Source organism: Idiotropiscis lumnitzeri, chromosome 4, assembly GCF_059441095.1.
Source record: "Idiotropiscis lumnitzeri isolate Australia: NSW breed Sydney's pygmy pipehorse chromosome 4, RoL_Ilum_1.0, whole genome shotgun sequence".
NCBI classification, from domain to species: domain Eukaryota; kingdom Metazoa; phylum Chordata; class Actinopteri; order Syngnathiformes; family Syngnathidae; genus Idiotropiscis; species Idiotropiscis lumnitzeri.
The window spans coordinates 10120722-10135848 of NC_142394.1; the positions used below are offsets into that span (position 1 = coordinate 10120722).

At 37.2% G+C, this 15127-nt stretch overlaps 1 long non-coding RNA gene across 1 annotated transcript in view; it reads right to left on the bottom strand.

Moving 5' to 3' along the window:
* The window catches only part of LOC148338060 (uncharacterized), a 58601-nt gene that overhangs the window by 8525 nt on the left and 34949 nt on the right, over positions 1–15127 (bottom strand). Inside the window, exon 2 of the long non-coding RNA XR_015842939.1 lies at positions 12826–12950. This is a non-coding gene — a long non-coding RNA (uncharacterized LOC148338060). The remainder of the gene's footprint in view (positions 1–12825; positions 12951–15127) is intronic.

Here is a 15127-nt window from a genome sequence, read left to right on the forward strand (position 1 = left end):
ATATGAATAAAAGAAATGATTTCATGCAAGTTTAAAATTATCATGTCAGATTAACGGTGACTGGTTCTTTGTTTTGACACACCACAGCATCCAATATAGAGCAACAGTCAATCAGCTGGGGAAGTGCTCTAGAATGAATGCAGGCATTCGTGTGGCGCACACACAAACATCAAATATATACAGTAGCAGGTCATGCATATACTATATGATATGTACTGTATGTACTTTGCGCTACCAAAGTAAAAATGCATGTGATGTTTGAAGAGCACCATCCCCAGAAGTGGAAGACATTTTTGATATGCTAGTCATGATTTCACGTTTTTCAGTTCAAACAATGTATCCGCTCCATTTTTGTGAAGCTGCCTGCGAGAGCAAAGTTTTGAGAAATTAATTTGGTGTCTTTTCAAGCACAACATAGGTAATTTAATTTAAATGTAAAAATCTGACAATGTGACTCACAAGTCAATTCTAAATAAATTTAATTGACTGAACGTTTCTTGTACTTCAGCTCTACATTCATACATTTGGGCTCCATATGAAAATAATTTTACTCACTTCTATATTTTAAAAGGGTTATAGAAAAAAAATTTCAATGTGATTTTTTTCAAATCCAATTCATATATTATGTTTATATGTGTACATAGTGTTGAAAATTACAATGCATTCTTGAGTTAAATTAACATTTGAGTGTTTTTCTTCAGGCAAATTTTTGTTTTTGTGATTTCTCCCATCCATTCACAATAGATTGACAATATCAAATTCTGACAGGCTTGATAATAAACCGAGCCTAATTTAAGAGAAATTACTGAAAAAGGTTATGAAGCAATTCAAGCTTTTTTATGCCCAAAAAAAAATAAAGGACCTTGCTCCTGAAAAGCAAGGTACAGTCCAAAGCCTTGAGAAGGAAATGAAAATATTTCAAGAAAATTAACGAAGGAGCAATATTGGATTAATTTGTTCTGATAAAAAAATAGTATAAAGGAAGGTTTTTCGCCCAGACAAATGCATCATCTAAAAATTAAATAAAAATAAAAAACAGAGCCCTCTCATCACCAACAAATCGGGGAAGCAGTTAGTGCATCCTCAAAAGAGTACAGTAAAATATGTACTAACTTAAATTGAATTCATTGGTTGTTGACACATTGCCAATGTCAACATGTCTCTGGAATGGTAAAAATGTTTTATGTTCAAAATATATTCTTTTAAAGAGCTCAATGTTATGACAGAAATAAAAAAAAGAGTTGTTCTCCAAACATTTTAACTGTCATACATAATTTGGAGCACTTGTATTTGCAGGCATTTTGCAAAAAAGAAAAAATGCACTGTATTTATCATACATTGGTCAAACAAAATGCACATTTTATGATAGAAGGTAAAAAGACGTTTTATTTACTGTAATTCTTTGACCATTTACAAAAATGAACAAAAAAAAAAAAAACATAACCTTGCATATGAAATATATCAAACATGTACATGCACACACACACACACTCATGCAGCAGTGCTCGGGGCAGAGGCCCATTGATTGCATACTCCATTTTTCTGATGCACTTGGAAATGTCCATTGACTTGTCACATGTTGTCTTGGAAATACTGTACAGTATAGTTTAGGAAGAAGGCAGAGCCACCGCTGGCTGGCTCACAGCGTACTCTAAATGTTTAACTTTCCTAAAGGAGTCATTCAAAACAAGAACAGGAACTTGTCTATTGGGAAATTCCTCCAGATTAGGGGGGCTGAAAGATTGAAAAAGTAATTTGAAAAATAATGGGCTTTTTAATGACTAAACCTATGGGACACCCAGATGTGCTCTTTGTTAATTTTCACTAGTGTAATGTAAAATTCCAACTGCTTAATTACTCCAGGACGCACAAAGCAACTGGTTTTTAACGAAGCAATTATGGGAAGCGCTTTCCCCTACGTTGTGCCACAGCTCACATTCCTCCAGCAGCTCTTTCGTTTGATGAAGCAGAACTTTTTTTTGTACGAGCATATCAAACTCTGCACATGCTGAGCAACGTCAGAATATCCATCTCCACCATTTCATCAGAGCTTTGATTGGGCATTAGAGCCCATAAATCATTTGAATACAGTCCAATTCTCAATGTCATAGACAATGATGCAGTTCATAAACGGTGATATTTACTCTCTTGGTTTGGTAAAAATGTGCTACATTGACAGGCAGGATTCCTGAATAGAGGTTCAAATACAATTTTAGCAAACTCTAATTTCTGCAGTGTAAAATTGCCAACCTGCTATAGCCTTTCAAAGGCATAAAAACATGTTCAGGAAAATTTCTCTTGACATTTTCGTTTTTTTCCCGCACCTCCTTTTCACCGAATCGATAGACAAAACCACCCAGGCAACATAAATTCCTTCCCCAACCCCCCAGGGAGTTAAGGGAGAACAGCTGTTGGTAAATATCATTACAATGGCCCATGCTTTATTGTTGTCTTAATGGTGAAATATCTGGCTCAAAAGGCATTAACATTTAGAGCAATCAATAAAAGTTACACATTTTACAGGAGACATTTTCCAGCTGACAAAGGAACTTGTGGAGTTGCCTGGGGAAATCACCAACAAATGTGCAAGCCGTTGTACGTATTTTGTCGGTTTTGCCGCGCGACAGTAACGCACAAAAAGACTTGCATTTGTCATCTACTAAACCTTATGAATTAGTATCCTTTTAACCAGAGTGTTTTAAATTTAGTCATTCAAATGGCCAGCAAGGACAAGACAAAAGATTTTCAATCAAATGGCAGAAGCGTCAATGATATGAAAATTACATTTCCATGCTTTTGTTTTACATCAATAAGAATGTCAGTGTAACCTTTTGAATAAGTCATGCCCAAATGGTGCAGCACTTGATATATCGGCACAAGTTTTTTTTTTTCCTTTATCCTGTTTCTGTTGTAAAAGAATTGGTTTCAACAAAAAGGAAAATACATGAACACACACACCTACACACGTACATGATTATACCGTTTACCGTGCTTTTTAATTTGCGTATAAATATACCTTTGGATGAAATCCAAATCCAAATTATTACACCTTTGAGATGCAAATTTCTGAACAATATCCTTCATCATGATTATCTAAAGTGCTAATGCACATCCAGTGCCACCCTTTCAAGATGCGACGTCTTGGAGACAGACCTTGTAGTGCTGCTGGTCATCAAAGGACCAGCCCGTGTCGTGTTTTTCCCCAGAGACAGAGGTGTCATTGAAATGTGTAGAAACACTCTTGCTGCCTTCTTACGTGTCCACATTTGTATTCCACAAACCATGAAGAAAGACAGACAGGTTTGACTGATAAAATACACCACAGCTGTTAATGGGAACCATTGGTCACATGCATCATAATATTGTTACCCGAGAATAAGAAAGGGCAAAAACTGCTGCGGATTATCCTGTCGCCGTCGTCTACTCCAAAGATCTGTATCAATTATTTGGAACAATCTTTTTAAAGTCAGGGCGTGCTCGTATGACAGCAACTGCACAGAGGGTAGCACCTTGGGATAGACCAACTATATGGATTAATTACACTACTTGCAGCGCAGCCTCGGGCCACCTAGACCTACGTTAATAGAGCCTATCCATTCCTGTCAGCTTTTGGGGAGTGAAGGAATTGCAGCGGGTGTTACCCAACACAGCAAATCAAAGCCCTCAGATATCGCTTAAGCTGAATGACTGCAATTTTCATGTTAGACCAAAAATATTACAGCGTGATCTATTGAATATTGTTGGACACTTTTAAAGCACGCCATGTCCCTTGAACAAGGGATATGCTTTCCAGACAAGGCTTTACATTTCTTCATGTCTGAAAACAGTTCAAATCATTGAAAAGACATTTGACAGTAACTTTTCACGTTCAAATGCATGCATACCCTAGTCGAGTAAGTCCTGCCAGAAAAACCCAAAATTTTTTACGCATTTAAACATAAAACCACAAGTAGAATCTTGATAACATTCTTTCACTTAAAACATATTTTCAGTCATAGTGTTATTTTGTGCATTCATTGTGTTTCAACAGACTTTTGATTCAAACTTCCTAAATTAAAGGCCATCATATTTTTTTCGTATTTTTTTCTGAAAATACAAGACAAAATAAACCAAATACCAAATCATTTCAGCAGTAGAATTGAATAGTCGGTTAAACTATGGATATAGTCGATTTTTTGCAGAGGTGGTCAGAATTGGCCATTTTTGGTCAAAATATCACATAGCGTCTGTGCATAATATTTGCAGGTAAAGCAAGATCTCCCCTTGCGCATGATATAGTCAGCTGCGCATGTGGTATAAACAACTGGAAGCCACCTTAATTGCATCCATGAGTGTCTGTCTGTGTATGACCCCAACAGCTCAGCCATGCGTTTAAGGCGGATGATAATGATTAGAATTTGACCAATAAATTAATTTCTACAATGATTCAGAGCAATTGTCAGTCATTGACGACATTCACCGCACGTCCATCAATCTGTCTGCCTGCACCTCGATTAAATCCATCAAAATCGCCTGACACTACCTGCCCTACAGAATACACCTCATTTTAGGTAGTCTAAAATGGAGCCTATTTTTTGTCACCAAATAGTAAGATGCACAAAGTGAGGATTAGCACATCTACCAACTATAATGCAGATGCGACTATTTTTCTTCTGTCGACAAATTATCAGGTGCGTCAGGGTGCGCCGTAATGCCCAGTGAATGCACAAGCGCGAACAAAACACAATGTCATGGTGTAGAGAGAATTTCTTAGTTATGTTGTCAATATAATCTGGAGGAAAATTTGTACATGCAACACTGTAGGGATACAATGCCGTCTACGTACTTCCTTTGAACCACAAACTGTCATCCGCATCACAAGAATTGTAAGAATTCAATTCTGATCGGAGAAATTTATCAAACCAACTGAGAAGAATGTGTAATGTAACTCCTGCAAACAAAGTACAGTGTGCAACAGCTTTGCCAACAAATGATGGAGCCTGTTTCCTGCAGTGCTAATGGGCCATCGGCTTCAACAATGCCCCAATTAGTACAGTAACATGAATGCACTTTCAGGCTCTTATGATATAAGCAGCTGCACAGGAAAGAGGAGGAGGAGGACACCTTGAAAAAAGAAAGCACAGGACAATATTCACTTCTGTCACGTTTCATATTCCTCCCCTACAGTTAATAATGACAAGGATGCGCTTTGATGCAGGCAAGGAAGCCTTTCATTTTCTACCAAATTCAAATGCAAGTATTTAATCCTCACTGGAAATACTGTGCTTTGAGGATGTTACCCCAACTGTGCTTTAGAGTTCTGCGCCTCAGGAGAGGAAAGAAATATGAAAAACAAAGTGCTGGAAAAACGTTTCCTTCTTGTTTCCTCAAAATAAATAAGTAAAATATAGCAGCTGGAGTTTATGCTCACCTTTGAATGTGAAAGTGACTGAAACCTTGAGTTGGAGGATAGGAAGAAGCATGGGATTTCAAGGACCACAGCTTGGGTTGTGCTAAGGGGAGTGTGCAGTCGGTTGAGCGATAATGCATGGCCATATCACACATACGACAATACATTCATACACAACTGAACGTGACTCAGATTCAGACGAGTGTCAATGACCTGCCATGTACACACATTGCATTGACAAAATCACTGATGCTAAATGATTAACCTTTAACACCAACATTCCTAATTAAATGTCACGTGTTATGTCACCGTAATAGTGGGAACATATTATGTAGCGTATCCTGCTAATTGCTAATGCTAATGTTGCTTAGACATTGGACACCTACTGTATTACAGAATATAAAGAAACATTTAGGGTAGAAAAATAAAGCATTCATAAGCAGAAGGTGCTGGACCGATCGCTCGAGAGTATGTTTGGAACAACACAAGCCAGAGTATCAATGAACCAGCAAACAGTTGATTTAAATTATGATAATATTGTATTGATACATTTCTGACTGATGTGTCAAGTCTTTTTTGCGGACTGTTATTAAAGTATTCTAGCAAAAGAATCTAAGAAACAATGAGGGGAAACTTAAAATTCGGACCCTTTCGAAATCTTTCATGAGCTACAGCACCAACATTCAGTTCTTGGAGACCATCACAATTCTTGTCTCATGCCAGATTCTGTCTATAATTGTGATTTTGAGTGGAATCAATCAACCATAGCTGTTTGCTCTAATGGTCAATGACAATTTGATTTAAGAGCTGTAATTGGTTTCCGGTAAGGCACTTTGTCACTTTGGGAACTTGGGTCTGCTTGTCACATGTGCAAGCTTGACTGGACAAGGAAGAAGGAGCCCACTGAGGATGCAACGTTTCCCCTGGCAAGGTTCGCTGTCCGTAATGGCCTCCAATCACAGGATCCTCATGAAAGGTTTTACATGGGAACTCCGAGGGCTAATTGGCCTATCGAGATCTGACTTATTGTTAGTTCTGGATGGCTTCCAACAGACATTGCCACTGTGTTACTGTATAGCCTAATCACCATGGGATTCCACACCTGACTAAACACAGTTCACTTTTCTGAACTCTTGAAAGGAAGTCTTTCATTCTTGGTCTTTTCTTCTTCTACTTAAATCCAATCCTCAATTGTTTAATTTTTCTTTAATAATCTTGACGATCACTAAATGCTTCAGATCAATTGTCAGATATTAGCTAGAAATTGCTGCCTATTAAAAAAAAAAAAAAAGGCAAGTCAAAAAATGTTTACAGTGATGTGTTCTATACGCCCCCACTGGTCTAAACCTGGTATTAATATCGTGTATGTGGAAAATGAATTAAGCAGCAAAATTTACCCAAAGTATCTCTGAAAGCTGACATTTTTGCTGACTGAAAATTACAGTTATTTAAGGCTAACGACAAATTGAAACTCACCTGTTTTCTGAATTTGGTCACATGACATTCACAAGTTTACCTCTAATCGATATATATATATATATATATATATATATATATATATATATATATATATATATATATATATATATATATATATATATAAATTGACAAGACCAAGTGAAACTATTAAGAAAATATAAATAATAAAGAAAATCAAAAACTAAACCCAAATTATAATTCAGGTCCTGACAAAAACATAGATATGTCAACATTGTCAAGAAAAACACAATTTATTGTCACAACTGCAGAACTTTCTGCCATAGCTGTTAGATTTCATCACGTAAGAGTGTACAACCAGTGAAGTTGCTGCGGTGAGAGCACGCTGGCTCTGAGAGGCTGAAATTCCCTGGAGGTTTAACTTTAAATCCCTGAATGCATAAAAGGTGGCAGCATAATAAAGGTAAATGTCATTGAGCTTTAATATTCCTGTCTGTCATTTGGTTTTGAATACACACGATTTCTTCATGCCGATAAAAAGCATTTGAGCGCTACAGGCCTCTCGTTGCAAGGTCACTGCAGCCTACTGGAGCTTCCAATGTGCAGGTTATTGTCTAGAATGATGCAAAGCCATCAAAACATTCCAGACATTGCAAAATGTGAAATTTCAAATATCAAAGTGTATTGGGCGACGCATACTAAATCATACTAAATTCCATTTGGAGCAAAAATGACTTGACTGAGACATGAGTGATCAGTTTTTAAATATGAATTGAAATAGAACTTGAGCTGTAGTCAATAAGCCAAGAGCTTTGGAAATAGAAAATACAATTAATTACCATCATCTTCACTGTCATCATGAACATTATAAACCAGGCATCACCAAATGGCGGACCGCGGTCCGGATGGTTCGGACCGGACCCATGGCCAATCTATGATGAATTTTTTTCAGGGCGCATTCGCTAACGTTGGCGCTGCAATTCTAGTAAATACGGAAAAGGCGTCACTGATTTGAGCCAATCAAATCTTTTGTTTACGATCCACTGCCAATTGCGCAGCAGACCGGAAGAGAGTGCTGCTGACAGTATGCCTTGCTAAAAAGTTAGCGAGGTCGATGCGTCTTGTTTTAAATGAATGGACGGAGAAATTTAGTTTCGTTCTGGCTGCAGCCGATTCAAAACCAGTGTGCATCATATGCTCCGAAACCGTCGCAACATTGCGAAGCGCCACTACGAAAAAAAGCACCGCCCTTTTGTACACACTTATCCGCTGACGTTTGAGGTGAGCGCACGCAAAAACATCGAACTTCGAGTGCAGTACAACAGATTTTTACATTTTCGTTTACATCCCAGCGGCATGCAAACGAATGTTCACTAAAAGTATCATGGATTTTGGGGAATAATAAAATAACGTTCAAGTGATGGGGAAGGAGTGCTTAAATACGGTTGCACAAACATTATCTAAAGGAAAACACAAAGCCCAGATGTGTGAAATAATCAACCAAATCCCAATGGCCCTGACTCCGTTCCAACCCAGATTTAAGTTACTGGCAGGGCAGTCACAAACTCATTTTTCTCATTAAGAGAAGTTAAAAAAATATTCAAAAGAAAAAGTGGTGTCAAAGCTCATTTTGAATTTGTTTTTCATGAGGACAGCCATTTTTATTGATTTGTACTGAACATGTTGACCTGGTTTACTTGGATAATTAGGCTTTCCGTTTTTTTAGGCTGATAACTCTTTGATTTAAAAAAAAAAGTAAAATATGTTAACTCAATGCTTAGCACTTGATATATTTCTGCAGGAGATATTTTACTGTTTTTCTCTGGAAGTGGCACCCCTAAATTCCTGGAGCCACATTTCCTTGTATGTGAAATAAATGGATTGTTTGACTGGCAAAGGTGTTTAATGGGAACATTGCTAAATATTTAGTATATAAGTGCGCTCTGTTGAAAATAAATATTGAAACTATATAAAAATGTCAACATAGGCTAGACATTTCGGGAAGTTGGACTTTGGTTCGGACCTTTTAATTGGAAGAAATTTTCGTCGTGGACCTCTGTGACTTTTAATTGAATACCTCTGTTATAAACAATCATAAAAAATACTTAAAATCTTGTTTGTTAATTTAAATACACCTTATCTACCTTTACATTGGCATTTTGCATGGCGGAGGTGCATATTTGTATTGCCTCATGTTGCACTGGTTTGAAGCTCTTAGCGGAAAATTGAACTCTGACCAATATGAGAGCGAAGGGATCAAAGATATAGCCATCAACGTGTGTATGATGATTTTCAAAACAGCCCAGAGTTTGACCATTGGTGAGTAACACATAAATTTTTCTGTCCCATTTAGCCATCTCTCTCATGTCCCTTTGCTCTACTTTAGCGGTGACTCATTTCTTTTCATACTGTATCTCCTCCCACCAATTCGGATCTACATTGGGGAGAAGAGTCCACAATGGATTTACAAAGAACATTAAATATAAAGAAAGGGGTGGAAGAGTCCAAATTACGGAACAAATGAGTGGCGCTGTTAGAGCCAGCCAAATGAAAAGCACCACGACTAATTGATGAAATCCATCAATCCAACCACGGTTTGTAGAGTATCTCTGTCTCCATATTAAAGTCCATCTACTCTCCATGACGGGAGCAAAGTCTCCGAACAGTTGTCCTTCCTTGCCCTCTGTTGTCTTTTGATGAGAAGCGTAAGCGAAGGCCAATGGCATAGCTCTCAAACAAAATTTTGCATGACAACCAATCACAAAGAAAGTATCTCATCATTAATCCCTCTGCATACTTATTTATAGGTGGTTACCAGTATTCATACTGTTTGCTAGGTGGTCATAAGACTTGTACGAGACAGGAGAGGTCCAAAGTAACTCATCTGATGAACTCCATTTACACGGACTGGAGGAAGCAGTATATTTTGTCCTTTGTTAATTATTGATAACAAACTAACCCCATTGATCCATGTGTAATGTAATCACCTCTGCTCTGATATTTTATCATTAATATTTAGTGTAACAATTTCCTTAAATGGGAAAAAAATACGTATAGAGTATATATTCATCCCATCGGTCAACTGCCCCTTTGGAGGTTCTATATTATCAGATTGTTGGAGCGCTTACTTTTGCAAGATGTATTGAGATCAAACACAGCCGTGAGTAATATGAAAACACACAGTTCCATCTCAGTTTGACCTGCAGCTATTGGCTTGACTTTAACAGACAAAGCAGCTTTAGGTTACAGTTAGATAAGGAAAATAAAATGCGTGTATTTTGAAAGAAAATTATTTTGTTCTTACCGCTTGACAATCTGGAGAACAGGAACGAAAACTATTTTATTTATTATCATAAAATTATTATTAACATGTGAAATAGGAAGCATTGAATACCCATTACCTTCAGGTCATTTGTACCCAAAGTGGTATTAACTGCGCAATTCCACCAGAAAATAACTTTTAGACAGAATAGGGGCATTAAATTAACACTTTAAAGAAACAGGAGATTAATGCGTTCCAATAACAATGAATTTTAAATTATACTAAGTAAGTGATTTTTCATCTTAATTGTGCACTCATTAAATTAATGAGTGTTGCGAATGACCCAAATAGAGAACAGAAGACTTTTGGGGGATTCAGTTCACGCAAAAAGTGGCGTCCTCTCATTAGCACACAACTATGTATTCCCATCCTAACTGCATTCAACATTTAATAATGTGTTCTGTACACAATTGTGGAACTGTATTACTGTAGTATTATTATTCAAGCCTCTCAAAACGCTTTGCATTGATAGAAATGCCTGTTTAATGTGTTTGGCAGGTGTATAATGTGCAAATACCGTCCACAGGCAGTGTTCTGATAGTAAAGCATCTTCAATTATTAATTGATGTACCTCTACCGCTGCCCATTTCCTCACTGATATGAAGGACTATTAAACGTATTTCCTCCTTGTTGATAGAATGAAATATTGTGCCTTTTAATGGATAGGCCTATTTAAATCTCCAACATGAATACTTTAGTGTTCAGGATATCATTGTTCGGTACCAATGACTATAATTAGTTTTGTTTAATAATATCTGTCCCTCTTCTCATCATGCTGGGGGTTCACATATTGTATTTATGCTATATATTTAAAGATCTGTGTGTGTGGCGGGAGGAGGGGTAAAATAGTGATCTGAAAACCATATTTTTATTATGAGATAAATAACTCATAGGTTATAAGAAAATAATCTGCCATGTATTGTAAAAGAGCCAAAAGATTAACCAAGTACACTAAAGAAATGTATGCCATTCACCCCTCATCATCCCTACTAGACAAACTAATTCCCTCAAGCAAAATGGATTTTTGAGCAAAAAGAGTTGACCTGTGTAGTGTGTATGACTATGAGAAGAAAAAATTGTGTCTATACTGCGGTCCTATGCGGTATATCCACAATGCCTTTCCAAGGTCATTCCAAATGGCATGCAAAGAAATGTGAAAAAATTTTTTTAAAAAGCATCAGCGCGGCATTATATAGCTGCGATGAAATGCAGCTTTTTAATATAAATAGATACAATTATTTGAATCATCTTTTTGCCAATTTTTCTACTTTGACTGACAAACAAGACATAAGCGCTCAAATCAACACACTTCAGAATAAGCAGCAGTTTGGTAGACAGTGAACCTCCATCCATGCAGGGATCCCATCAATCCACTGAACCGCTTATACTCATTACAAATCTTTAAAAATGAAGCGTCAAGCTGTTTACTGACACTCCCAGTTGATTTATTTATTTTTTGTTGTGTTTTTAGACAATTTTGACTTAAGAATGCTCCGATAGTTTTTTGCAAAATGGAAAATTGACGGGCTAATGATGAACACATTAACACAACCCTTTGCAGAACAAATATTTAAACACTAATGGTGGGGCTATTTATGTTGACTGAAAAAAAATCACAATAACAGAAATATCACAATACTCATAGTCAATATATTTTTTACCCTTTGTGGAAAAATGAATAATATTCCAGCTGAATCAAACCCTGAGAGTAGTGATGACTCTTATGTATTGGGGTCTGTAAAATGAACTGAACCGGAAGGAATTGAATCAGTATATTGTAGAAAATATTTCATAATCTGTTTAATCATGTTATGTGTCCATTTTCCACATTCCAAAAACACATTATGTAATTTTTTGTTGGACTTTTTTGCTAGGCTGGTCATTTCCATTAATTACTATGGGCAAAGCAGGTTTGATATTTGAGTGTTTTGAGGAACTAATTAATCTTTTATCTTCAGGCATCACGTTGAATGTAAATTAATTGGAATAATTAATAAATGGTAGATATAAAAGAAGAAAAACGAGTCCCATAATAACAATTCATACAAAAACAGCATTAAAACACTGAAATAAAGTTGCTGCTCCTGTTAAGACCCCATAACAGTACTCAAGACATTCTCCTGCTGTTCCTACTCCTACCACATGGAGATGATGCACACGTTGCAATTAATGCAAGCTCACAAATCATTGCCAAAAAAAAAAAAAAAATCATCAGCCAACGACCCTGAACATTCACAACAGAATCACTGACTTTTCTCTGTCTGCTTATCTCCTCCGTGGCACAGTCAAAATGGCAACACCCTCCAATCACATTACTGTACATGCAAGAACATTAAAATGCTAATGTTATAAGCTCACATGCCTAATATGATAAGCTGACAAGCCTATTATAAGCTCTGAAGTTTCAAGAGTTTCTTCCATTCAGTTATCACAGGGGGCATTAAATTGCATCGTCGCACTGTGCCAGAAGGTACGCAGTTAAATTCTTTGCGGAGGAGATTATTTTAGCTGACAGCACTGTGCTGCAGTTGGATTGTACATGATGGTTTGTCAAGCGATGGGTGAGTGCGCAGAGGAGTGCAAGTGGTTTGGGATAATGTGAACATATGAGTCTTATCTACACATAAATATTTTGTGCTTGTATATAAGGTCACTGACGGTGTAGCGGTTCACTCACTTGCAGGCAGTGAGATCTCGCAATGCCAATGTTTTCTTTCTCGATGTGCCCTGTGATTGACAGGCGACCAGTTCAGGGTGTAGTCACTCTTTTGTCCAAAGTCAGCTGGGATAAGATCCAGAAGCCTGTGACCATGAACAGAATAAAGCAGAAAGTTACAGATTTATAAGACAGAAATATTTAGATATACAGATTGCAGTTAGTTCTTTGGATACTGGCAACATTGCTGTTACATTTGCTAAAATCACAGAAAACACTGTCGCATTCTTCAACGGCCTTTGGAAATATCATGTACCTTTAAACTCAAGTCAGGCTAGAAATATTTTTACGTAATATACTGTAAAATGGCAAAGTGATCGAATGGGTAAAAGGTCAGGATCAGTTCCAATAAAATATAATTTTGATGATGCATGGGTTTTCTCCTAGTACCCCCCCCCCCCACACACTCTAACAACATGAAGATTATGATGATTAAAGACTCAAAATTGTCCTGAACTCTGAATTGTGATTATGAACGGCCTTTTGTCTATTTGTGCCCCGCAATCGGCTGGCAGCTCGTACTCTGCCTTCCGCACAAGGTCAACTGGGATAGACTCCAATTCAACGACGGTATAGCAATTGTGATGGATAGATATACATGGTAATTAATGGACTTTTTGGAGATGGAAATTAATTCCTGAACATGAACAAAAAATCTGTTTGCAAATGGATTTTATCACCATAAGTGGTAACCAACGGAAGCGCTGCTACAAAATATCATATTCATGATGTAGTCAATGAGGAAACTTGCACAAGGAAAGTCTAAATTGTAACAGTAATAGTGTATGAAAACTGGAAAATAAAGCATTTATTTGTAATAGTGAGCAAGAACTGAAAAAAAATAAATAAAGCAGTCCGTTTTGTTGTGAGTGGACTGATTTCCGTAACCAAGACACCAAGGAAATGCAACACTAAAAGCACTGATTCGAGTATCATTCAGTCCTGCAAAGTTTTCTCATCAATCTTTTCTTTGTGTCATAAATCCGACACCAGTATTGACTTTTTTTTTTTGACTATTTCGTCTGCCTAACATTGCATTAAGAAGTTGCAATACATGATAACACGCTATTTTGTTTTGTCACCAAAATTACCTACACCGGCATCAACCAACAGACCATCACCCACAAGTGTCTGTGCCTTGTTGGACAGCATATTCTCATTTTCACAAACACCGTGGAACCACTGAAAGAAACAAAGCGATCCCAAGAGAAGAGCTTTAATTTGCACAGAATTCAATTGAATCATTTACATTTTGGAATATTTAAATTTTAATCAGCTCCTCTGTTCCGCAACAGTCCCATTGATTAACCTTATCATCCGATGATATACATATTATGAATAGCGGGATGAGGACGAGCGGCATGGGCCTCGCTCTGCCACCATTGGCTGGTCTCAATTAGTCAGTGATACCAAATCGGTGTAACAGCTGGCAGCTTCTGTCTGTCTAATCTCTTACTGCAGCTGTGCTGGAACAGGCAACATGCTAGCCTAATTAGCCATGCTGTCTCCATGGGAAAATAAAGCCGTGGGGTCCGAGATCAATGTTGATTTCCCTTATTCACTTTCCTGCCGTATGAAAACAATAAGCCTCCTGAACACACGGACACCATGAAATGCGCTGTGGTCACCGAAATGCTTTCATTAACCACACTGAGGAGCAGTCGCCATGCTCCTTTCTGTTAGTATAAAAAAAAAAAAAAAAGTAAGTGGTGGATACGTGGCAAAATAAAACGCCTTTTGTTGTATTTCTGTAAATGTAATTAAAGTGACTTTGACCAAAAGCTTCTACTCATTTTTTTAATTTTTAATTTGATGAGGACAGTTCTTCTACCACGACTGAAACTATCTTGTTTGTTTTTCCTAACTTCAATAACCATGTCAGAAAAATAAAAGAATGCAGCGCAGTATGCATTCAAGCTTAAAGAGAAAGTCCCACCGGGCCATGTGACTGCAGTAGTTTTACAAATGGTTGTATTTACAAAGAATTATAAACGTTTTGTTTTGCCATTACAACATCCATCCAACAATTTACTTCCACCTTACTTTATCTGCTCCTGCACGAGGAGTTATTTACCATGGGCAACCCTGCTAAGGCCACAAAGACCCAGAACTTTGTTCCTAAGATCATTGGGCCACACAAACCCACCAAAAGTTTATAACTCGTGGATGAGGTCACTACTAATAATAAACTATTAATAAATATGTCCAATGAAACAGAATGTATTATAATAAGATGTAATTAATTTAGTAACTTTAACCATCA